Genomic DNA, 26482 nt, shown 5'->3' on the forward strand with positions numbered 1-26482 from the left:
GCAGTATGTCTTATTGCCGGAACCAAGTAACCCAAAAAACAACTGCCGGACCAATTCTCAGGTAACCATTTATATGCCTTTATCCCACAAATCATAATTAGTATTGCAAAAAGTATTGCCATTACTATTTTTAATATAACATCGGTAAGATATGGTTATATTACAATTGCTCCAGCCCACCTGGAGGGTATCATTTTTATAAAAACATACAATTCCTTTTTGTGTGACAGGTAAAAATAAAGCTATTTTGTCCTGTGATCTCACAATTCCTGTATCGAAGAGTAAATTCTCCCAAGTCTCATTTATCCCCAAAGGGACAGCAGACATTATCAGTCCTCCATATGCTGTTGGTATAGCTGTACAAACCCAGCAATTTGAAATGTTCATAATCTCTGCATATACATGTTTCATGGCTAGGTATGTGTTAAAATTTGGATGCCAGTCTATAGACGTTTCATCACGCCTTCCCACTTTCACTTGTGTGGTTGTGTGTAGGATAAACCACAACAAGAGGAAAATTGTCACAATTACAGTCAATAAATGTATACTCAACAAAATGATTATGCAACATCTCTGGGGTTGATCTAGATTTTTATTCGCTTTGTTTTTGGCCATCTCGGTCTGGTTGTGTATCAGTCACAAAGTTTTTATCAAGTTGAAAGTTCTTTACCGGTTTGCAGTGTGTCAAATGAACCCAAGACGTCCTCTCGGCCACTCTAACTGCAGTAGGAATTGCCAACAGAACCTGGTATGGTCCTTCCCACTTTGGACTCGCCCAATTTTTCCTTTTCGTCACTTTCAGCCACACGAACGTCCCCGGGGCCAAGACTGCTTCCACCGGTCTGGTCTGTTCCTTATCTGAAAAAGAGTTAAACTGCAAAACAGATTTATTTGTTAACAGTTTCCTCATATAACTAGCTAATGAACTGTCAGCCTCTTGCTCTGCAGGCATGAGAGCTTTCCACTGAGGCACATAATATACTCTCCCAAAAACCATTTCAAAGGGAGTCAAACCCTTTACATTTGGAACCGTTCTCATACTCAGCAGTGCCATTTTTGAGGGTCCCATTGTACCTTTCCACCAGTCCTGCTGACTGTGGGTGGTAGGCACAATGGTTCTTTAAGGAGATACCAAAAAATCTCCCAAGTTGCTGAATTGTCTGGTTTACAAAATGTGTGCCGTTGTCACTATAAAGCCTTTCCTGAATGCCAAATCTAGGGATTACTTCTTTTATCAGGACTTTCGGCACTGTTGCTGCATTCAGGTTTTTGGTTGGAAAAGCTTCTACCCATTTGGAAAACATGTCTACAATAACTAAACAAAACTTTTTCCCTTCACACTTATTCAATTCTATGAAATCCATACAAATAATATGGAACGGATATGGTGGTATAGGAAAACTTCCTTGCATGGTTTTAAATGCCCCTTGTGCATGTTGCTTGTTACAAGTATGACAAGCTGCACAAAATTTTTTTGTGTAGTTTGTGTATCCATATGTTTTGAATATTTAGTTTATTAACTGTACCATCCCCCCTGTTGAGACATGGCACTGCCCATGGCTCAACAAAGCTGCATATCTAAATAAATTAGATGGCAATATCGTTTTTTTTTTTTTTTGGAAATGTACAGTCCATTCTCAAGAATTGCACCTCGTTTCACCCATTTTTGTTTTTCTGCTTTTGTAGTAAGTGTCTGCATTGTTTTTAACATGTCTAAATCTAAAATCTCAGAGGGTTGTAATTCTTTATTCAAAAGTAAAGTTTTTGAGTCTGAGGCTGCTTGCTTTGCAGCTGCATCAGCTCGTGCATTGCCTTTTGAAATCTTATCCTGTTGTTTTGTATGAGCTACACATTTACAAATAGCTACTTTGGTAGGTAACTGAATAGATTCTAATAATTTCAAAATAAATTGCGCATGATTAATAGGTTTTTCACTAGATGTTATCATTTCTCTATTTTTCCATTGTTGTGCAAATACATGTACTGTAGAAAAAGCATACTGACTATCAGTATATATGTTTACACACTTGTTTTTTGCTAAAGTACATGCCCTCGTCAAAGCTATCAATTCTGCTGCTTGTGCAGATAAGTTATGTGGTAAGGATTGGGCTTTTAGAATTTTAGTGTCTGTAACTACTGCATACCCCACCAGATTCTTTTCTGTAGGACCCCTTCTGCATGAGCCGTCCACGTAATATGTCACCTCGGCATTATTCAAGAGCATATCTGTGAGATCTTGTCTAGGTAAAGCTAACTGCTTAATTTCCTGCAGGCAGCTGTGTGGTGTGCCATCTGCAGGAGTTGGAAGTAATGTTGATGGATTTAATGTCGTACATTGTTTAATTGTCATATGAGGTTGGCTCAGCAGTATAGTCATACATGAAAGGTGTCTAGCAGGAGAAAGGTATGCCACTTTTTCTTGCAGTAAAATTATTGCAACTGCATGAGGCACTCTCAATGTGAGAGTGTTGAATAACACCACTGAGGCTGAAGCCTGTACTGCCATTGCAGCTGCAACTACTGCTTGTACACAGTGAGGCAAAGATCGCGCCACTCAGTCTAACTATGATGAATAGTAGGCTATGGGGCGTTGCTTGTCCCCATGTTGTTGCGTCAATACTGACGTCATATATCCTTGTTTGCAATCTATGGTCTGAAAAAAACATTTGTGATCATTTGGAAGTCCTAAAACTAATGAAGAAGCTATCAACTGCTTCAACCTGCAGAAAGCCATTTCTGCTTCGGTTGTCCATTGTAAAATATCTTGTGCTGCCATTGGTGTCTTATATATCAAGTCAGTCAGTGGAGCAGATTCCAAAGCATAATTTGGTATCCAGCTCCGGCAGAAATTAGTTGTACCCAAGAAAGACATCATTTCCTTCTTGGTTGCTGGTTTAGGTGCTTGCAAAATTGCTGTTTTTCTTTCCTCATCTAGTATTTTACCTTCATTGGATATTACATATCCCAAGTATCTAACTTGTTTTCTCCAAAGTTGTAACTTACTTTTGTTTACTTTGTGTCCTCGTGTTGCTAAAAATTTCAATAACGCCACAGTATCTTTCCTACATTGTTGCTGGGTGGGGGCTGCTAGCAAGATGTCATCTACATAAAGTAGAATTTGACTACCTCCCGGTGGGGAAAACCCTGCCAGGTTGCTAGCCATTTTTTGTGCAAATATTGTTGGACTCTCACAATATCCCTGTGGTAGTCGAGTATATGTATACCTTTTACCCTGAAATGTAAATGCAAACCAATATTGACTATCAGGATGTATAGGTATCGAAAAGAAAGCATTGCTGATATCTACCACAGAGAAATACTTCTGTTGTGGTTTTAGATCATTTAACAAAGTATGTGGGTCTGGCACCGTAGGTGCTCTAGGTATTACTGCATTATTTACAGCTTGTAAATCTTGTACCATCCGCCATTTCCCATTCGCTTTTTTAACAGGAAATAGGGGTGTATTACATGGTGAATCGGGAGATTCTACCAGTACTCCCTCTTTGAGTAATGCTGCTTAATTCCTATTTCTGCATCCTTTCTCAAAGGGTATTGTCGTTTCTGTGGTCTAAAAGCTGATTTTGGGGTAATTGTAACTGGTCCTGCTGTTCGGATAAGTCCTACATCTGACTTGCCTGTTGACCAAAGAGTTGTTGGAATTTCACATAAGGCCTTTTCTTCTTTTTTTAATAAAAATGCTAATCAGCTGTCCTCGCTAGATTGCAAGTGTACAGCTGGATGTGTCTGTGTCAACCAATTCAGTTTTTGTTTCTGTATTCCTTGTTCTGACAGTTTTAAATCAGTCTGTTTCTCCCATCTTGTCACCTTTTCTCCTAAGTCTGCCCATTTTACACTTTTATTCTTTGTCAAGCTGACATGTGGTAATCGATTTGATCTATATAATGCAAGGAATTTTTGAGGTAATGAACAGCTGACTACACTGTTCCCCTCAGTATCCCAGTACAAAGTATGCAATACTAGTCTAGTTGCACGATTTCTGAATAATTTTTGCTCATATTCTCTATCAGGTCCTGGTGTAGTACAGTAGTATAGGGTACAGTGTAACAAATGCTATCAGTGTCGAGGGAGGGGGCTTTACTGATGGCTACGTTCATCAGTTCCACGGTTACTGCCCCTGGACCAGTTGTGACTAGGTCCTGGCTGTACCAGTAAAATGTTTCACCCTCCGATCGCACTACAAAGGTATCCATTTGTCTTTGTGCCTCCATACCTTGTACAGTTGGAACTACTGCTATGCCAAATATCTGCATAAGGTCCCTGCCCAATAAGTTTACTGGACACTTTGCAGAAACAACAATTTTACTTCTCTGGGTCATACCTGAAACAGGGTCAGTTATTGCTATATCATGGGAAAGTGGTGCCCTGTATAGCTGTCCATTTGCTGCTTTTACTAGTATATAATCAGGTGATTCAGAATGTTCTGGTAACTTGGAGGGGTATATCAAAGTCTGTGACGCTCCTGAGTCACACAGGAATTTGACTTCCCTTCCCTCCACCAGAAGTGTAACTTCCGGTTTCGTATCTGCTAAGTAGAGCTCTAAGCTCAATAATGCCAAGTCCAAAATTTCACTTTCTTCATCCTCCATATCTACTTGCACTTCCTCTACTCCTTCTATCACATTTACATTTGTTTTCTGTTTATTAACTTTTTTTGATGATTTCTGACTTTTACATAATGTATCTTCACTATCATATAGTCAGTCCTCATCTCCCTTATCTTCTGAAATTACCTTTTTGTTTTGCTTACAATCCCTTGCTAGATGTCCCTTTTTCCCGCACTTGAAGCACTCACCTCTCTTCTTTCTCTCTTCAAAATCTTCTGATTGTTTGTCAGACTGTTTGTTTCCCTGGGCATTCTTTTTGCCCTTTTCACCTGACTGTAATACAAACACTTCAGCTCTGTCTTCAGCAGTGAAGTCTTGCGCCTTCTTTTTCTTTTTACTATTAAAATGTCTTTCAGCATGTCTAGCGTATTCAAGTAAGGCTTGTAGCCTCCCTTTTCGATGGTCTATCATATGCTTCGTAATGAAGCTACTAATAGGTGCAATGCAACCTTTTAAAAATGCATTTTTCAATTGTTGTTCATACGGGGAATCATTCGCTTGGTTCTCAGGAACCGATATACCGCTATGATTATTAAAACATTTTAATAATCTAGCATAATACCCATCTATCGTCTCATTTTCCTGTTGTATGCATTGATTAATGCAAGTCCAGTCTGCTCTAGGTTTCCATTTCTCAGAGATTCGGTCTGTCAGACCTTTCACTCTGTTGTCTAACTCTGAGTCACTATGTGGGAGGGGTTTAAGCTCTGCATTACGAGGATTCCAGTTGCCACAAATCATGTGCCAATCTGGACCTATAATTTGTCTTACTACTTTTTCTACTTTTTCCCCATTCAAGTGGTAACTTAATCTCATGCCTTGTAAATCTTCTAAAAATTTCGTAAAATTAACTTTCGGATGGGGGATTCCCTCAGTAGCCTTCCGGATATCTTCCGGTGTCCATGGTCTGTATACTAAGAGTGTTGGGTTTTGCCCTTCCTGTCCTGCCTGAGGATTCGGAACTTCTATAAGTGGGCATATTTTTTCCTCACTCTCATCCTGTAGGTTTCTCTCTATTTGATATAATTCTGTGTCCCTATGTGTTTTACCTGTTCGGGACCTAGTTTCAATAGGATCCTTAATAAATGGTTGTGGTCTTGCTGAAACTTCAGGATAACGCGGAGGCGTACCAGCCTGTCCACTCGCTTCATATCCTGAAAAGGGTAAGGGAGGGGGCAAGGGAGGAGGAGGGGGAGCTGTTGCTATTACCAAGTTATTATCCTCTTTGTCTAAGAATAATGTTTTTGAATTTTTTAGCTTCTGCTCTCTACGATTTGCTTCCTCAATCCACCTGTGTGCCTGAGGAATGCCTAATTGGCGTTGCTTTTTTGCCTGACTTCCTGCATCAGATTTAATCTGTTTAAGGAGTTTAACTAGTGAAGTTTTATCTAGTTTACCATTAAATTCATATTTGTTAACCCATTTTGTATAATACCTAACGTTATCAGAACGTTGTAATTGCATGTATTTTGCGTCTTTGGTTAGGGGCAGATTTCGCGATGTTTTAGTGCACTGATTTCCCATAATAAAGAAAATGTTACGTAACCCTTTTTATCACGTGATATCAAGTTCTCAGTTCCTGTTCACAGTTTATCTAGAATAACTGCCTACCTTATTCTGTTACCCTGATCTATGACCAATATACAGTACTTCCTTTTGTCCCTGATCTGCAAAACAAATCTTGACAACAATATACTGTAACCTAGTCCCTGATCTAAAACAGAAAAAAGGCAAATTCTTCCTACCTGAGCCTCCGGTATTGAACTGTCCAAAGTCCGCTCTTCGGCCACAGATCAGAAAGTGGCCAGCCTCTTTAAATGACAATTCAGTCAGAGGTCTTTTCACCCAAGAAGAACCGTTTCGGTAACTTCTCCTGCGCAGTATTCGACCACCGGTAGACTCTGATCTGCAGCTGTCCGAGGGAATATCCGGCTCAAAGGACCAAACTGTTAAATAAAATTAAGAATTTAATACACAGGAGGTTCAGATTCAAAAGTTTACTAGTGTACACCAGGAGGCAAAAAACGTACAAGTACAGAATTTTGTCTAACATGAAACAGGAAGCACACAATTTTATATAGGTTTAACATTCAAGCTGTGCCCACCTTACTGACGTGGTATGTCACAGGGCATCTACATCATTTTAGCTTACAGTCCTCTATTCATTAATACTGCTGATGCTGTATATTTTAAAAAAGTTTTCCTCTGGTTACAATACGGCCTTGCTATCCAGCTGGTCAGACATAATGTCTTTCTGTAAAGTTACTTCTTCAAGGTTTCATATCAGTTCGAATACAATAGCAGATTCAGTCTTTTAATACATCTCTTTGTTCTCTGTTACACTTTCCTACCAGCTGCGTGCTATCTCAGTAACACATATACAAGGCCAAATCATCCCAGCAGGAAAGAGCAGAAGATTTAATTATTTCACACATTTAATTTCCTGACCCAGCAGATAATCATTTGTGAAAGGCATAAACATTAAAACTTGCTAAGCAAGCATCTGCCAGGGTCGAAGGTCAGTTTGCTTCAAGCCACACTGCAGTTTCAAAACTACTTACATTTACACATGAATTAAAACTCTCTGCTATATGATTAATAGAATAAAATGCATTATATACTACTTTGCTTTTAAACTAGTATTTCTCATATATTTAAATACACATTTTTCTAACAATAATAGCCACCAGTATCTGTAAGCATTACAGTGTATGTGGTGCATGTGCCTGCTGTACAACATGACTGTACAATGAAGTACACATCTACTATCTGTAGACATGTACCTGTCACATAGGTTCATAGGTATGTAGTAGACTATCTTCATGAAGGCATATATTAGCCTAGGCAAGTTGTGCAGCTTTCACCACCCCATTGGTTAGTCTCCTAAGCCCTAGTTCTAATAGTTAGTACCCTAAGCACCTTTCTAGTGGGGGTGCTGATGTGATCTCTGGCGTGAATTGTCTGTTTCCCATCCACTCATCAAGGTTCCTATTGAAGAGTGTCAGCGAGGGGCTCTGTCTGATGTACATTGGGACTCTGTTCCACAGTAAGGCAAGTCTCTGGGATGGTACTCTATCCCACCAGCATGTTGTATTCATTGTTGTGATGAGGTTCATATCCCTGCAGTGTGTAGTGTGACTCAGTTTTGTTTTCCTTAGATGGAGCATGTTCAACAGTTATGTGTTGGACATGGCTCTGTATGTTAGGTAGAGTTTGCCTCTGAGTAGGCGGTACGCAACAGAGAACAGATTTAGTTTTTCCAGTTGTGTTGCATAACACAACTGTTTGAGGCCAGTAATCCTCTTGGTGAGGTACCTCTGTGGTCTCTCCAGCTGCAGGATATGCCTAGTTGAGTACATCCAAAATGGTGCATTGTACTCAATGATGGGTCTGATGACTTAAGAGTAGAGGGTCACAACTACCTCTTGTGATCTTGATGCAAACCCTTGTTTGATTAGGTAGGCCACATAGGATTTTCTAACCACTTTGGCAACATGGTTGTCAAAGGAAAGATTACTATCTACTTGTGTCCCCAGATCCCTTATTACTTCGTCAGTGTTCAGGGGGTAACACCTATGTGGTAGTTTGTGGGTACTTTGTTTTCCCCAAAGGGGATTACTATGCATTCTTCTGCATTGAGCTTGAGGCCATGATTCTGCCACCACACATCTGTCTCATAGAGTCACTTCTGGAGAATATTTGTGTCATCTGGGGAATCTATTATGGCACACACTTTACAGTTCCCAGCAAACTTAGTCAACCACAACCATCCTGTGTTGGCATGTACTTCTGAGAAGTATATACCAAACAGAAGGGCCCCAGGACTGAACCCTGGGGGACACCAGTTGTTACCGGTTTAGAGTATGACATGTAGCCAGCAACTCTTAATTTGTGGGATCTATCTGTGAGCCAGTTTGCAATCCATCTTGTGATGTATGGATATATGATCAGGTTGGTGAGTTCCTCTATGATTCCTGACTGGGTAATGGTGTCAAAGGCCTTAGCGAGGTATAGGTAGGCTGTGTGAAGCTCCTTTCAATCATCTGTAGCCTGGGTATCTGTCTCAAAGAAATCCACCCAGTTCAGAAGGCATGATCTGCCTTTGACAAAGCCAAACTGGGTGTGTTCAACTGTTTGAAGGTTCCCAATGTCTTTATTGTTGAGTTCCATTATGATTGGCTCCATTGCCTTGCAGATCAGACTCATCAGGCTCATAGAGCAGGAATGCCAAGGGTCTTTTGTGGCCCCATCCCTGTGGAGTGGGAAGAACATTGCTGTGCAACATTCTATGGGTACATATCCTGTAGAGAGGATGTAGCGAGAGGTGTAGGTGTCCTTGATGAATATGGATACATCCCTGCCCTATGTACTATGATCCAGGTTCTGATGCCAGAAGGTATGGAATGAGTAGTATCCTGGTAGTGCTGGTGTGCTCTCTGGAGCCTTGAACTAGGTTTATGTTACTGCACAGATATCAATATTCTCCACACTGAGGAGTGCCTCGAGTGTATGCATTTGGAGGCTGAGACTTCAGGCAACGAGTAGCATTTAGCTCACTTTGTGGTTATATGTGTTGGTTACGAGGGTTGGTTTGTCCTTTGAGCCATGCCTAAAAAAGTTAAAATGGGGACAGCAAGAGCCTTGACCAGTAATCAGAAGCATAGGGGTGACAGGTGCAAACCATCTCTAGCAAAGCAACAAGGCTTGTCTATCATGTCATCCCAGGCAGACAGAGACTGGATCCCGTTTGAATGACACCAGAAGCTCAGCCAATTGTTGAAGTTTATCATATTTCTGTTATATTGCAGTATCATGTAGGTGAAGGTAAGATGCTACTCAAGGTCAGGGTCACACCAGTCTGGGCTATATGATCATAGAGCTACTATATATCTCTTGTCATGTTGTCCTGGGAGGAATGTCTCAGATCATTCACACTGATATGTACAAAGACTGTGTCATATATGTACCTGTTCTGGAGTGATGTAAGTACTTGTGTTATGTGGCAGATCATAGCACCTGACAGACAACTGACAGTAACCTTCCTCTTGTCCAGCCTAGTGAGTGGAACATCTGTGTGCCTGACTATGGAGTCACCTATTACTAGTGTGTTGGGTATGTTGTTTTGCCTAAGGGCCTGTTGTGAGGCACACTGCTTTGGTGTATTATATGTTTTCTGGCATGTGCTTGGAGGTGCATGTTGCTTGCTTGTCTGCTTAGGAGGGCACTTTCTCTTTTTCAGATTAATATTTGTATTCTCCGAGTATGGCAATGTGTATTTATGTGTGTGTTTTGCTGGTGTTTATGTTGTAGGTCTATGTGAGACTCTTGGTGTTGTGCTTGTATGACCTTACTCCTATTGTCCAGTATTGGGTTGACAGAGCTTAGCCACCAGTTTGACCCTGTGTGTGCCAGCATATGGTGCATCAACCCATATATGATATGGTTATGGCCTATGCATACAACACACTCACAATACACATAGTATGATAAGCCTGCTGAGGTTAGCAAATGTGACAAACCCCTTTGGGCAAACTGTCAGTGAGTAATGTCTGTATTGCACCCTGTAACTCCATATTGCTTGCTGAAGTGTAAAAAAGTACTTGGTTTGGAATAAGAACCCCACACTTGCCAACTGTGTGTGTGTGTGTGTGTGTGTGTGTGTGTGTGTGTGTGTGTGTGTGTGTGTGTGTGTGTCTCCCTGGGGAGAGAGCAACCTTTTTGGAGACTACTCACACCCCTTAAAAGTGATATACTCATCTTTGTCAAGTCTGATGATGTCACCATCCTACAAATACACCTGTGGAAAGAGGAAATCCCACTGATGTGTACAGCGCATCGTGTAAATGCGTACTGCTGTAGTATCATAATGTAGTTAGGTAGGAGTTTGAATACTGTACTCGCCAACTGTGTGTGTGTGTGTGTCTGTCTGTCTGTCTCTCCCTGGAGAGGGAGCAAACTTTTTGGAGACTACTCACACCCCTTAAAGGTGATATACTCATCTTTGTCAAGTCTGATGATGTCAACATCCTACAAATACACCTGTGAAGGTGAAATCCCAGTAATGTGTATAGTGCGGCATGTAAATGTGCACTGCTATAGAATCATAATGTAGTGCGGTATGAGTCTGAATTCTGCACTTGCCAACTGTGTGTATCTGTCTATCTCTCCCTGGGGAAGAAACAACCTTTTTGGAGACTACTCACACACCTTAAAAGTGATATACTCATCTTTGTCAAGTCTGATGATGTCACCATCATACAAATACACCTGTGGGAAGATAAAATTCCAGTAATGTGTATAGCACATTGTGTAAATGCGTACTGTTGTAGTATCATAATGTAGTTAGGTAGGAGTTTGAATCCTGTGGTTGTGTACAAGTGTGTGACACAGTTGGTCAATGGGGAGTGGGTTTTGATTTTTCTAGTGTATTACATGTCACAATGACAACTGTATATGCATAACACATGCAAGGTAGCTGTGGGGCAAACTCATATACATACATGTGACCTCAATTTTTTCATAGATGGGTACTATGCTTTCTCCATGAAAGCATCTGTTAACCTTGCCAGAGCATGCTGGTGCTTTCCAGACCTTAGGTCACTTCTGTATGCTTGTGACAAGCTTAGCCACTGCAGTGATCCCTGGGCTACGTCTTCTGTTTCACATCCACTCATCACAGTTTCTATTGAAGAGTGTGAGTGAGGGTTTATGCTTGAGGTATATTTGAATCCTGTTCCAAAGCAAGCAAACTCTGGCAAAGATGACTAATCATTATAGGTGTGCAACAACCTCTGTTGATCTGCACTGAAACCCTTTATTGCTTATGTGCTCCACAGAAGGATTTCCAAAACCCTTTGGTAATGTGATTATCAAAGGAGAGATGACTAAACACATGGCTCTATGTATACATTAATACCTGTTCCACATTTTGGGGGCTACTACCTATGTAGTACTCTGGGGATACTTTGTTTTCTAAAAGTGGATAACAATGCTTTCTTTGGCTTATAGCTCTACAGCATGATTTTGACACCAGATATCTGTCTCTATGATACCCTTTTGGAGGATGCGTTTGTCATCTGGAGAATAAAGTATAGCCCACAGAATGAATTTTCATCAAACGTGGGCAGACATATCCCTACTGTGTTTGCCTGTACCTAAGAAAGCTATATGCCAAACAGGAGTGATCCCAGGACTGAGTGCAGGTAAATTCCACTTGTTACTGGCATAGAATTGTACATGGAGGCTGAAAATGTTACTGGGTATCCTACATCTGTGCATCAGTTGTCAATCTGTTATCTATCAGTCGTTTATGGTCAGTCTATTGAGGTTATGTATAATTCCAGAATGTGGGATGGGTATGAATTGCTGGGTGAGCTATAGCTTGGCTGTGTGGACCTCCCCTCCTTCACCTATAGCCCTGTTAACTGGCTTGAAGTCTACTAGGTGTAGGAGCCATGATATGGCCTTTAGAGAACCTAAGTGGGTATAGTGCAGTGTTTGCAGGTTCATAATGTCTCTGTTAATGAGTTCCATAATGCTGTCCTCCATAGCCTTCCAGATAACATTTGTCTGGTTTATAGGGTGAGTGTTTCCAGGATCTGTTGTCGCTCTACCCTTAATCAATTTATGTTAACATTTGCACTGGGTGTGATGAGGATGGACAGAATTAGGAATAAGTATATTAGAGGGTCAGCCCAGGTTTGAAGGTTAGTAGACCAAGCCAGATATGCAGGATTACATTGGTTTGTACATGTGCTGAGGAGGGATGCAGAGTATATTGTGAAATAGATGCTAAGGATGAAGCCACCAGGTAACAGGAAAAGAGGAATGTCTAAGATGAGGTTTATGAATGTGGTGAGAGAGGACATGCAGGTGGATAGTGTGACAGTGCAAGATGCAGAGGGTAGGAAGAATTGGAAACAGATGATCTTCTATGGCGACCCCTAATGGGAGCATCTGAAAAGAGAAGAAGAGGAAGAAGTTGTAGCTCAACCTTTGTAGACTGTGAACACCATTACTGTGCATCATTCCACAAGTATGTAACCTGTATAGAGGCTGCATCTGAACAGAGTGCTTAGGCGAGTGGTTACTTCTTATGTTAGCTTGTGTATGACACAGCCACGGACATTGTCCAGTACCAATGCCACTGTGGTTTGGACTTTGGTAAAGAGATGTTTTGACTAGAGTGTCTGTGAATCATTAGGTTTTACATTCTTCAGGTCTGGAAATGTGGCCCTTGTGTAACGACAGGGTGCTGAAATCCACATTCAAACTGTCTGACAAGATATTGGTAATGTCATTCATATAAGTGTACTTTGTGACCATTTACATTAACTCTGACCCGATCTGAGATTTCCCCTCTAGATTATAAACAACATTAAAGAAAGCTTTAGTGTTGTCTTTGGAATCCTTGCCAATTTGTATTCTGAAGCTTGCCTTGTATGATTAATGAATGTTTGTATATTCCCAGTGATACTGACCAGAGAAGTTATCCCTTCTTGGTATGTAACTCTTTTATGGTACAACTTCACACCTTCTATTATATATTTAGTTTATGGCAGGGGTCCATAAGACTAATGCACTTTTACTGTGTAAGTAAGTATTTCTTGTGTTTGTGATAGCACCGTCCATGCAACCCTATAGGTGAACAGTGTGCATTACTAAAGGATTATGTAGCTGGGACAGTGTTAATCTTAGTAATGCAAACCAATAACAGATAGCAACAACAGCATCACCCACAGCACAGTGTCAGCCCATGTCATACACACACATGTGTACTCAAGTTCCAAAATGTGTGTAGTACAATGCATACTGGCCACTAATAGACACTATGGAGTGTTAGCACTGGTCAATACAGGGCATGTCACCCTGCCCATGTGTCCAATATGCATGTACATGCAGAGAGTGCACCTCCACCATGTTCACAAATGTACACCTGCAAACCTGTGTTGCACACACCCCACACTTACTGTCCACTGTATAACGCATGCTGACACAACTACACACATGGGCAAACAAAACACAATTGGAATAAACACTGGTGGAAACAATACAACATTGCTAATTACAGCTTTAATGCATCATGCCTGCTCAGCTACACCTTCAAGGATATCATTACACTTTACTGCTGACAACATGCTACACATCCAACCATTGCTATACTTTATTAAAGTTACCCTGTGCATCAGCACCACGTTAGCCTGTTCTTGCATCAATGTTACAGATGACAGGAGGTGGCACAGGTTTCATCATATGCACAGGGTGTGTTGTTGGTTTGCCAGAGGACTATACTGAGCCATACAATCGACATGTGTGTGTGTGAGTGTGTGTGTGAGGGCCATGAGTACTGTTATGGGCCAATGTTGATGTCATGTCTGCGGGTATGTGTTTGCCCTAGGTTTCTGGTTTATGTGTGTGTGTCTGCATGCACACAGTTCCACCATGTGGCTGCCATTATACGGGGATTTGTGAGACAGCTACAGACTATACCTGGCAGGCTTTACAGATCACCGTCTCTGGGCATGGATACAAAATCTGTGCCTGGCAGGGGTGCTACAGACAGTACCAGGTACTAATCCAGATTGGGTACTATTCTCAGAGGTTGACAAATGTCCACTGGATCAAGGTCTCTGCTGGGACTGGCCAGAGCCACGTGCACGTGGTCTGCTAGTACTGTCTATGGGCCCCCCCAACATTGCTGGGGCTGGTACTGGCACTACTGGAGTGACTGTGACTTGCTGGAGGTCCATGGCGACCTCCATCTGGTGATGTTGCTGGCATACATCAACGTCGATGTCTCAACCATCCCACACTGTCCTGACACATGGACATGACATTGTGGAGGACATCCAATGTCTCACCCCAACGTCTATCAATGACCTTAGTGTAGTTACGTATGGCACCTGCTAGGTCAAGGATACTGTCATTTACAGAGGTGTAATGAGCCCTCTGTGCCCTTATCCCCTGTCTGATGTACCGCTCCATTCATGTCTGTGCCTCCATGACAGCCTGGAACATGCGTGTGGTAGAAAGAGATGTGGCACGTCTGCCAGGGGCATGATGACCAACAATGCTCTGATGAGAACCCTTGAGAATCTGCCTATGTGGTACCATTCCAGACATCTGGCTATGGCTGCTGTGTCCTGATACATGTGCTATAGATACCACACTGTCCTGGCCAGTGCCAACTGCACGCTGTCCATCAGCTAAGGGCAATGGTGATGATGAATGTACAGGTAATATGACTGTGTGCATGGATGGGGTGGAGACTTGTGTACTGTCAATTGGTCGCACAGCAACAGACCCTGACAAACCTGCCTGTGCCTCAACACACCTATCCTCATGATCACTGTCTATGTCAGTGACATCAGGTTCCCTGCTGTACTGAACCAACCCCACCTCACCACCTGTGAGAGGAAAACAGGAAATACACTTTAAGACCTGATCATGACTTCAGACCACATGCAGACATGCACACATGCATACATGCACACATGCACACACACAAAACTACACTCCTCCCGAAAGCAGACGCACACAACACCAGCAATCACAGAACATACACAATAGCAGGTGATGGTGGAGTACAGTATCACAAGCAAAACAGTCATATCACACCTGTCAGCATGCAGGACATGTGTTGCTCAACACCTTTCATAGTGAGAATATCAATTATACAAAGGATGTAAGGTGTACAGTGATGTAATAACATTGCACAGTCTTGGGATAAATGCATTGAAGGTATTCACAGCCCAGGTAGCTTTAGCAGGCCTTACTGGCTTCAACATTGCAACCTGAATGAACCACCCACAGTGTTTAACCACCACATGTCACATTCCAGCACTGTATGCTGTCTTGTTTGTCACACACTAAAACCTACATAGAAATATGCGTGTACTAACCTTCACCAACATATATATCCCCCCTTCGCAAACAGTTGCAATATGTCCCCAGCTCTATGCACATATACAGTTGTGAATATATATGACACATATATATTTCTCTGTATGTGTGGGGCATACACACTCATGGTCCACACTGTTGTAAGTCCCTGGACCTCACACTTGAACTGCTGGGCCTTGCTGCAACACAAACAGGTGTCACATATGAACACAGACTAACATTAGGGGGGTATATATGGCAACAGATGCTAGATAAGCATACTAGACTGCTACAGCACTTGCCAATGCTAAACTACACTTTAATATGACTATCATGCATGTGTTGTTCTGTCACAACCATGTTTATATAATGTCAGCACTAATCCCCTCAACAGCCATTGGCCACACTACTGTACAGGACACAGATATCATGGATCAGATCTTTGACATTTAATGCTGAGCTACACATTTCACAGGTATGTCCCACTGCCCACAGGTACACACAGTACTGTCCATAGCAATAGTTAAGCAGAACATCTGTGCAGAAAGAAATACTGCTGCCACATATGAATGTTTCACATTATGTAGACTATTCTTCAATAACATCTACTACATGCCAGTAAATACATGTGTCACATACCTTTCCTTTGTATAATTTGGTAATATTTATTTTTCCTTTTCTCTCTCTTTCTCTCTGTCTCTCTCTCTCTGTCAGTCTCTGCAATAGAGTGATTGAGTTTGTTGGCATAGATTGCAGCCTCTTTTTGTAGGAATTGCACATGAGCATGTGATGGCCTCTGCACCAATTAGTGTCCACCATTTGCTAATTGCATGGAGCCTGCTGTGTAATAATTGAAGTAATCACTGTCATATTTACCCAGTACTATAAATTGTTGACTCATGTAGGTGTGGCCCTTTCAGCTTTCCAAGATGGAGATCATCCTTGTTTGGTATGGGCATCATTGTTTAAGACAGAAGGTTGGAATAGTTCTTATATCAGAAGCCAGGTGTGTAGCCAGAGATTTACATTTTGTACTCAGACCTAATATTGCTGCTTCCAGTACCAAATTGTCAGTGTAAAAATGTACTCACCCCACAAAATGCTACTCCAAGATACATGGAAAGATGTACTTTCTTTTCAACTGTTACAATTAACTGCCATACAAAGCTAGTTATACAGATGCATTCCTTTGGCACAAGAATTGTTTGTGAACTGCTATACTGTGAATATTCTTTTACACAGTTCTAAACATTTTGTGCCTTTTTAGTGCTGACATTAGCATGAGCTGCTCAGAAAAACTGGACTCATTTCAGTACAGAGAGTATGTTTACCTACATCCTTGGTAGACCCTGCACACACAGGTAAATTTTACATTTGGGTAGGGTTGCAGAAGTACAGAGAGCGTGAGTAGTATTGTGTGCATTCTATCTTGCTGGACTTACAGGTTTGCTGTGTACATGTTACTTTATCAAGGAATGTAGTCTGTCTGTATAACTCCCAACTGTGGACCTATCCACATGATAGCCAGAGAATAGCCTGTTATTTTTTGTCTGTGCACCACACAGGTCTTTTCACCAAAAGAACAATGGCATTCTTATAGTTGGCTGCTACCAGTACATGGCTACATCCATTTATATTTCAGTGTTTTATTCCTACATAAGGGTATGTTTCCAAAACTCCTTCCAAAGCTATTTGCACAGTGTGTAACAGCAGAAAGGCTAATATGCCTCTGTGTTTCTGCCTCTGCCAGACCTCTCAACCAATCAGGGACAAATTTGAACAGAATCAGGGAAAAGTCAAGAAAAAATCAGGGACAATCTGGGGCACTTTTAAAATATTAGTGCTATTAAGTTGAAACATTGAGAGAATCAGAGCATATGAATTGATACACCTTTTCTGAAGTAAAAGAAGTGTATAACTATTAATTATTGTCATTATTCATTAAGTGCAATTCACCACAATTCTGCCCAAAGTCAGTAGTTTTAGGAGGAATTCAGAGGGACAGAGCAAAAATTTGAGTCAAAATCAGGGACGTCCCTGAAAATTAGGGAGAGTTGAGAGGTATGGCCTCTGCCCTAAACAGATATGCCACTGTTTGTCCTGCTGTGATACTGTGTGGGGTTGTAAGGTGATGGTGTAACATTATTTCCTGCTAGAGTGGCTGCTTCTCTTATCACAGTCATGTAATGTAATCCCTCAACAACTGTTAGTCAACATCCACAGAACAAGTTGTGTGGTATGGTATTCCTAATTTTCCTTTACATCCACTCATTCTGATGCATGATATAATTATTTAAGCACCAACTTAATGTATATCTACTGTGGCTTAGTGGTACTTCATGTTGTGTAGTGTGTGCAAGGTACAAGGTTTAAGACTTACAGAGGGGTTTTATTTTGTTCTTGAGCAGAACAAGGGCCCTCACATACAGAGTGACTAAGGCACTTTTAATCAGTTGTAAGCAGGCTTGCGCTGTTTGCGCAATGCCTCGCATTGCTTAGCCAAGCACAAAGAAGCGCAAACCCACTCACTACTGCTTAATAGTGCTTACTACCGCTCAACCCCGCGCTAATTTCTTTGAAAGAAAAGAAAAATGGGGAGATAGGAAAGTGGTGAAAAAGGGGCACAAAGAGGGAAAGACAGTATGGAAAATAGCTCAGGATGTGCAGGACAGGTGTAAGGAAGGTCCATCGCTACCCATTTCTTCAACAGCAACAGCTGTGTATATGCAATAAATTTGAAAGTAGATATGAACCCTTCAACCCCTGAGAGAGGGGTGAGGACAACAAAGTATGTTGTAATGCCAGTTAAATAACATTTCATGTGTTCAGTGGACATGTGTGCAAAATGGGAAGCTATGTACGGGGCATAATATTTTTTTTGGGAACAGATTGCCCTTTTTTTTCAGGTGAGAGTGGAATGTGAGGTAGGGGAAGTAGGTATATCTGGGGAGGTAGGTTGGGGAGGTAAACAGACAAGACAAACAATATGCATACAGGGGCAGTATATGACACGTGGTGGGTGAACACCTTTGATGGGGAGGGATGTTTGGAAATCGCAAGCCCATGAGCCCCCAGATAGAAACAGTGGGACTTAGGTCCCCACCCATGGGCAGTCACCACTGCACCTTCACGAACCAGAAGGTGGCTGTGCTGGGGGCTATGTAGGAGGGGCAGGCTGACCCGTGAGTTGTGCCACTCAGGCCTCAAGCCGGCATAGAGGTTCTGCAACAGAATGTTTAATCTCTCTATGCACCATAGCCCCGAATCTACAAAGGGTGATAGGTGCCTCTCCACCCACGCTGGCACATGGGGGGGCAAGCCCCATCTCCTACAGTGCTTCCACTCGAAGGTGGCACAGAGCCAATGGAAGAGGAGGTCCGAGGATGGGCACCGGATCTGCTGGTGCCAGGTGCCATGGCCTGCTGAGGTGGGACAGGTGGGTCTGCTGAGACCAGCCTTACAATACGAACTTTGTTTTGTAGAGTTTAATAAAGATATGGGTTAGTAACAGTCAACAGCATTCCCAATTAGTTATAACAGCATGCAGAAGTATTACCATTAACCCAACACACCAGATTTTCAACAGCTGAAAAGCAAGCATAACACATACATATATAGAACAATAGTGGACATTACAACAGCATGCAGGTTTAATTGATGGCAACAGGCCACCAATATTGTGGTATTTTAACAGGGCACATGCATAGAAATAAATACAAATATTTATAAACCAATAGGACATATGTCCCAACAAATGTTTTGAGATTAGACATACCGATTGAGGTGTAGATTTGCATTTTTATGCACATACAGTAGGGTGGAAAAAGACAGCTCAATTAACAACTTATATATCCTTCTAGTTTTCACTACATTCCTATTAACTGCAGTTATATGTCCCTTACATGTATTATTACACTACCCAATATCCTTATATTGTGCAATTGGATTTTGCTAGATCATTATATACATGAGCTGTATCTTACATACAAACTGTCCAAGATGCAGCATATTTTGAGAATTGCTCACACACACTACTGCTAAGATGGTACACTGACAGCTCTACTTTCATATAATTATCTACATATGTTCAGATGAAAGTATCAGTTATATGGTGACAGCTCCCTACATTTCTGGCAGCACACTGACATTTCTGGGGAACATAATACCAAGCTACTCATGTGCCAGATTAACCTGTACATGCTGGGCATGAACCAACAGTTAAGGGCTATAAATATGTATACAAGCTACTGGCACTCCCTTCATCCACGTTATATGGGCCTACCCAAGTGTGGGTTGACACTGCTTAATACAACACTACTATTTGTAGAATGCAACAGTACAACAACATATCAAAGAAAATGACACATACGCACTCCATGAATCATACATTTATTAAAGGATTATTACACCTTTATTTATTGGGTTAAAAGACTTTCTGAAGGCTCTCTCATTTATTTTATATAACAGTACATGCAGAATAATTACTAACCTGCCTCATGACGCAGCCTTTTCAGCCTATTTTCATGTGCTTGCAGGTTCATATCCCGGTCACCTGCAGCTGTGAAGTAAATGCAGTGATATTGAGACATACCTATCCATAGTATAGACAAGCATGGCAATTCTTAACTACTTAATACAATGGCTACTTACTCAGTACTGGGACATTAGGCATCGTACGGGATTCCTGGATGCACCGGTCCAGTTCATCACCCCTACGCCACTTCAGGTCAGAATAATGGTGCCTGACCTGCTCACCAGTCTGAGGAACAAAAGTGGCACTGGTGAGATCATGGGCAAGACTGTTCCAGGCCTCCATTTTATATTGGGTACCTGGCACTGGCCCTGCAGGAGTCTTTCCTCATGTTTGTGGACGAGGAGCCAGACCATAATTTTGGATTCCTGGATGCCCCAGCATTGTGCTCTAAACCGAGTGCCTTCACCTACACCAGCCATGCTGACTGCAGAAGGAAGCTACAACCAGTTATAGCAAGTATTCCCACCTGTGGAGATTAAATATGTCTCATTTCCCACACTTATTTGTGATTGCCCAGTTTTGGATAAGCTCAGCTGTGGGCACCCCTGCTTAGCTGATGTTGGCAATATTTAAAATCCCTTTGATAGATATGTCTCTGTTGAAAGTGCATGTTTTTTAAATGCTATCATGGCTTAGTGGTTAAGTACTGTGACTATAGTGCACAGTATCCTGAGTTCGAGCCCTGTCACTGCTTTTTATTTTCCTGCTGGGCAAAACTGACTGGTTAAGGAACAGTAAAGCAGGTGAGAGCGTGTTTACCCGACCTTGCCCGACTTTGCCCAACATTGCCCGACTTTGCGCTGGTTAGCACGGAGTTGCGCGAAGGTAATCAGCAGTAACGTGCAGTGAACCTGTGTTACTCCTCCTTAGCACAGCTCAGCTATGTGCAAATGTATTTAAATATGCTCAATACTGGTAAAATGTGGTTAACAGTGCTTTATATTGCTTAAAATAAGCTACTCATGCCTCAGAATGCATAAACATTTCACCTTCATATATATAATTCATGCACTACTAAATTTAACATTTCAATGCTTTTTATAAAACTTATACATAAAAAAAATGTCAGGAAATGTTTTTGTATACAGATTTCACTCAGAAAGTGGAACGTGTAGTAGTGGGACTCGAACCGTGAATGCCTCATCTTTGCGCGACAGGTCTAACCACTACGCTATCACTATGTTTCTTAATTTGCATATATTTTTCTTATTATCCTCTTCTGGTGTCTAAGCTGTTGTAACTGTAGCTAAGCAATTGGCAAACCCGGGCAAATCCGTGCAACTATGGGCAGCTATATCGGAAGAAAAAATATATTCTTTTTATTTTTATTCTGTTAGTTGTTGAACATATGGGGGAGTGTAGTGTTACATTGTACACGTGAGTGGACTCGCTCATTTAAATGTGAAGTTGCGGCATTTCTTCATTGAAGGGGCGTGGATATTTGGACTACTTGGCTGTCTGACACGCCCTCTAAACTCATCCACGATCCGTGTAAGCTTTGGAGTTGAGGCAGCACGCCCTCATTAATATGCATGGCGTGCTGCCGTCATACTCTTACCCTGGCGCTTCCGTGCAAGACTAATCTAGTCTTACACAGAAGATTAGTAAATCCTGGGGGGTATCTTGTCATTTATAATATTAGTAACAAAGTTGTCAGACAAGATTTTAATGTATGTAAAGACAGCTAGCTAATTCTGACTGTGGTTAGTAGTGGCGGTAGTATAATTGGGTTAAGAGTCTAGTTGGGGGGGTAAGGGGCGTGTTAGTCTGGATTAGAACAAGGACAAAGCCAGTGCAAATTTAAGTGGAATTTGAGTGCAGTCTTGAAAAAGCTGCTGGAAGGTAGAGTAGTTATAGAGGGTGGAAGACTGTTCCAAAGTTTAGATATGGTACATAAAAATATGGCTTCTCCTGCTGAGTTTTTGGGTTTCATAACAGTGAGTTGATTTTTGTTGCTTGATCTTAGGGGCCTAGTGGAGTGATAGGGTTGGAGAAGGGTTTGAGGGAAGGGATGTTAAGGGGGTGGGCAATAAGTTTATGAGTGAGGGTGAGTTGATTAAAGTGAAGGAGTTGTGGGAGTTCTAGCCAGTTTAGTTCTTTAAGGGAGATACAATGATGGCTGTGGTAGGAGGTTCCAGTGGCAAATTTAGCAGTTTTATTGTAACAAGCAAACAGCTTGTGTAGGTCTGTCTGTCTAAGGCTGGTAAGTATGAGGGATGCATAGAGGTGGAGATTAGCTGGGAATTGGCTATGGAGATTCTAGCCACCTTGGTTAGGAATTGGAGGCTTCGATATAATGCACCAAGTTTCTTGTAAACTTTTTTTATTGTGAGAGATATGTGGGTGTCAAATCTAAGTTTGTTGTCTATTTCCACACCGAGTAATTTTGTGTGTTCTGATGGAGAGATGATGGTATTGTTTTTGGCGAGAATGTTGAAGTGGGGGATGTTTTGGGTGGCTTTGGAAGGTTGGAACAGGAGAAGCTTTGTCTTACTTGGGTTGAGTAGGAGCTGAGAATTGGATAGCCAGCTTTCTACAGAAGAGAATGATTCCTGTGTGATTTGTTGTAGTTCTGGTAGAGTGGGGGCAGAGCAGATGAGAGTAGAGTTATCTGCGTACTGTATAAGAGATGCTTGTGTGGTGGCAGTATGTAGGTTGTTAGTGAAAAGTGAGACTAGCAGAGGGCCAAGGATAGACTCTTGGGGAACTCCGAGAGTAACTGGGAGGCAAGGTGATAGGTTATTGTCCCAGACTACTGATTGCTGGCGTCCATGTAGATAGCTGTGGAACCAGTTGCAGGCTGCTTGTGAGAAGGAGAGGTTGGGGAGAGTAGAGAGTAGTAGCTCATGAGATACCATGTCAAAGGTCTTTGAGAGGTCTAGAAATATGGCAGTAGAGAAGAGACCATTGTTTTTGTGATGAAGTATAGTGTTGGTGAAGGAGAGCAGAGTGGAGGTAGTGCTGTGATATGGCCTGAAGCCATGTTGGGTTTTGGAGAGGAGATTATTAGCTAGGAGGTAGTTGGAGACCTGGGTGTTGATACATTTTTCAAGTATCTTGGTGAGAGGGTAGAGGATAGCAATGGGGCTGTAATTGGAGAGGTCAATGGAGGGGGTACCTTTGTGGAGGGGAATGATGTGGGATATTTTCCATATCGAAGGAACATAGCCTTCTGTTATGGAACAGTTAATAAGAACTGAAATTGGGTAGACTAGTGTATCAGCTGCAATTTTCAAGTATTAAGAGGGGAGGTTGTCAGCTGTGAGTTTGGTGGGTTTAAGTTTTGACAATAGTCTTTTTATGTTGGAGGTAGGTACTGAGGTGAAGAAGAAAAGATGAGTGGGGGTTTAGGGTTAGGAGTTGTAGGGAAGTGTTGTTTGTTTAGAGATTTTATAGTTTCGGTGAAGTGTTTGTTGAAGGATTCAGCAATACTGCTGAAGGAGGGGGGGTGTACGGCTGGGATGGATCAACCTTCACTGGGTGGAGGATAGTGTTAATAGTGGACCAAAATTGCTTATGGTTGTGTTTGGTAGAGTTTAGGGTGGATTTATAATAGAGGGATTTCTCTAATTTTATATGCTTTTTGGCTTTATTGCACAGTTCAAGGAATGATTGCCTATCTGAGTTATTTTTTTAGTCTGCAGTGCTCCCAGGCCTTATCTCTGGATTTCATTAGAGTTCTGGTGGGCATTTCTTACAGGAGCATGAGTGTTTAGGATGGAGAGGAAGGTACTACTGAAGAAGTGGACAGCCTCATCTAGGTTGAGGTATTTTAGTAGTGATCAGTTAATTTTTTGCAGGGAGGAGATGAAGGAGTTGGGGTTGAAGCTGGACTTGTTTTGCATTTGCCTGTGGATAATGGACTTGAGACTGTTTGTGTGGTACCGAATTAGGAAAGTGGGGAAGTGGTCACTAAGACTATCAGGTAAGCAGCCTGCTAGGTACGAGTGAGGAGCTTTGTTGACTAGGATCCAGTCAAGTAAGGTATGATTGTTAGGGTTTTTGTTGATTCGGGTAGGGGATTGGATGAGTTGAGTGAACCCATGAAGATTAAGGTGAATGGTTGGGAGACTGTCATTACAGGATAGCCAGTTGATGTTAAAGTCACCAAGAATGACAGTTTCCTGGGGTAGAGATAGAGTAGCCCAGCTCAGGAGATTTTCTAGGGGTGTAATATTTTGCCCTGGTGGGAAATAGCATCTTATGATATTGATGGTTTTGTTTGGGTTTAGTTTGAGATTGGCATAAAGGATTTCTTCATTGCTGTGGTGAGGGGCAGATGAGTTCAGGAGTTGAATATTGAGGTGGTATTTAAATATCAATGCTACACCACCTCCTTTTTTGAACAGTCTGTCTATGTGAAGAATGTTGTATTCAGGTGGAAATATTTCCTCAATTTTGATGTGAGGTTTGAGCCAGGTTTCAATTAGGAAGAGAATATCTGGGGAATATATGCTTATGCTGGCATGTAGTTCTTGGATTTTATTGCATATGCTTCTGATGTTTAGGGACATTACAAGTAGGTCTGTTGTTTTCTTGTTGGCTAGGAGTTGAGTTGTGGGGGTGGGGTGCTTGGACTAGGGTTTGTGGTTGGGTTGGATTTGGGAGGACTAGGGTTTGGATGGATGTCTCCAGTGAGGGCTAGTTTATAGAGGGTGTTTAGGATATGTTTTATATACATAGTAAATTGCTTATGCTATCTTAGGGATATTTTATTTTTGAGTGTGTTAAGTGTTTAGTAATGGAGTGTGTGTATTGAGAGGATGTTTTTGGTGGCAGAGGTTGTGCAGTTATAGTGTAAATATTTGAGAAAGGGTGTTGAGAGAGTACAGTAGAAGTTGTTAGGGCATGTGACTGTGTAGCCTTGGTAGGATGTAATGTGAGCTAGAACTACGCAGGTTTGGATTGTTATTATATTAGGTAATAGCATGATTGTGTTGGATATAGGGGGAGGGGGTGACTAGTGGTATACCCTAATTGGTGGTAATTAGGGGAGGGGTTAAGGCTATGAATAAATGCAGAGGTACTGGAGATGGGTGGGAATAGGGGGCAGGGAGGGGAGCGAAGTGAGCATAGTGAATGGAGTGGGCTAGAGTGGGCTAGAACCCCCCAGGCTAAAAATTGCAGGGTAAGTGTCTAAATAGCCAAATTGTTAGGAGTTATTAGAATCTAGTAGGTAGACCTGATTTCAGCTGTGTCCTTTCTGGGTAGATATCTAGTGTGAAGCAGACACAAAGTGACAGTTTAAGTACCTTTTTGCCTCTATTTTACAAGTGGGCAATTCCAGTGTATCTACTGGGTTACCTTTTTTTGCCTAGAGCTTTATCTTGGTTTACTGATAACTAAAAAGAAAAAGTTAACTGGGGAATGTATTTATAGCTGATGGGAGTGGGGGAGCAGCTGCTGTCCCTAGCAGTGGGTAAAGCCAGTTATTTCTGCTTTAGACCAGGTACTTTCTGCAGTAGCAGGTTAAGAGGGAAACGTAGCTAGACACCTACAGTAACTTATTTTCTTTTTAAAGCCTTTGAGTCCTTGTGGCTGTTTCTTCACTGCAGATGCGGCCAATGACCAAGGATTCAGCAAGTGGGGTACTGAGAGAGAACCCGTTCGCAGCAACAGTGGTCACTAAATGAAAAGATGGAGACAAAAAGAATTATTACGTTAAGGTCTCTGAATGGGGAATGAGAGAGAAGTGCTGTAAAAAGTAACTGAAATAATAAATTATCACCGAGGCAGGAAGGGTATTGGGTTTAAGAGTAGCAACACGTTACTCTATTTACACAGGCACAAAGTGTTTAGTAAAAAAGGCTCAGGCAACTGTTATGCATTCGCATATGAAGCCCTTGACTTAAAAAAAACACCTTACTTAATGTTATGTACCAGATAATTTAGGTAGCCCATGAAGTGAAAGAAACAGTTCTTTCACAGATATAGCAGTAGTAAATTATCACAGTAATTGTATATAACAGTACTTAAATATCACAACACAGACAATTGCATATCTACATTGCTATAATATTTCTCATGGAACATCAGTTAAAACAACTAAGGATCGCTCTGACTTGGCAGCAAAGCAGGACGTTTAGCCGTAATATGGTCTGTATTTAACTTATGCTTTCCTTCACACTGAATCACATAACACTCAGTCAGACTGCTTTGCATATATTTTAACTAAAAAGTATGTACTAAACAAAAGTGATGAGGAGTAGCAACCCAGTTTGATATTATAGCATCTGTAAGTGCTAGCAGCACGAAGCACACTATGCACCAGGTTACACTGGGAAATGATACATTGTAACACTTTGTCTACAACTTGTATAAATAGGAGACCATTTCTGCAACAGTAGTAATGCTGACAGTAATAAAGCAATAGAACAAATGAGTTTGTAGAGACCTTAGCTGCAGTATAAAAAAATAAAGCTCAAACACTTACAATGAGATA

The sequence above is a fragment of the Protopterus annectens genome, chromosome 5.part1, assembly GCF_019279795.1.
Source record: "Protopterus annectens isolate FY-2018-M chromosome 5.part1, PAN1.0, whole genome shotgun sequence".
Lineage (NCBI taxonomy): Eukaryota > Metazoa > Chordata > Ceratodontiformes > Protopteridae > Protopterus > Protopterus annectens.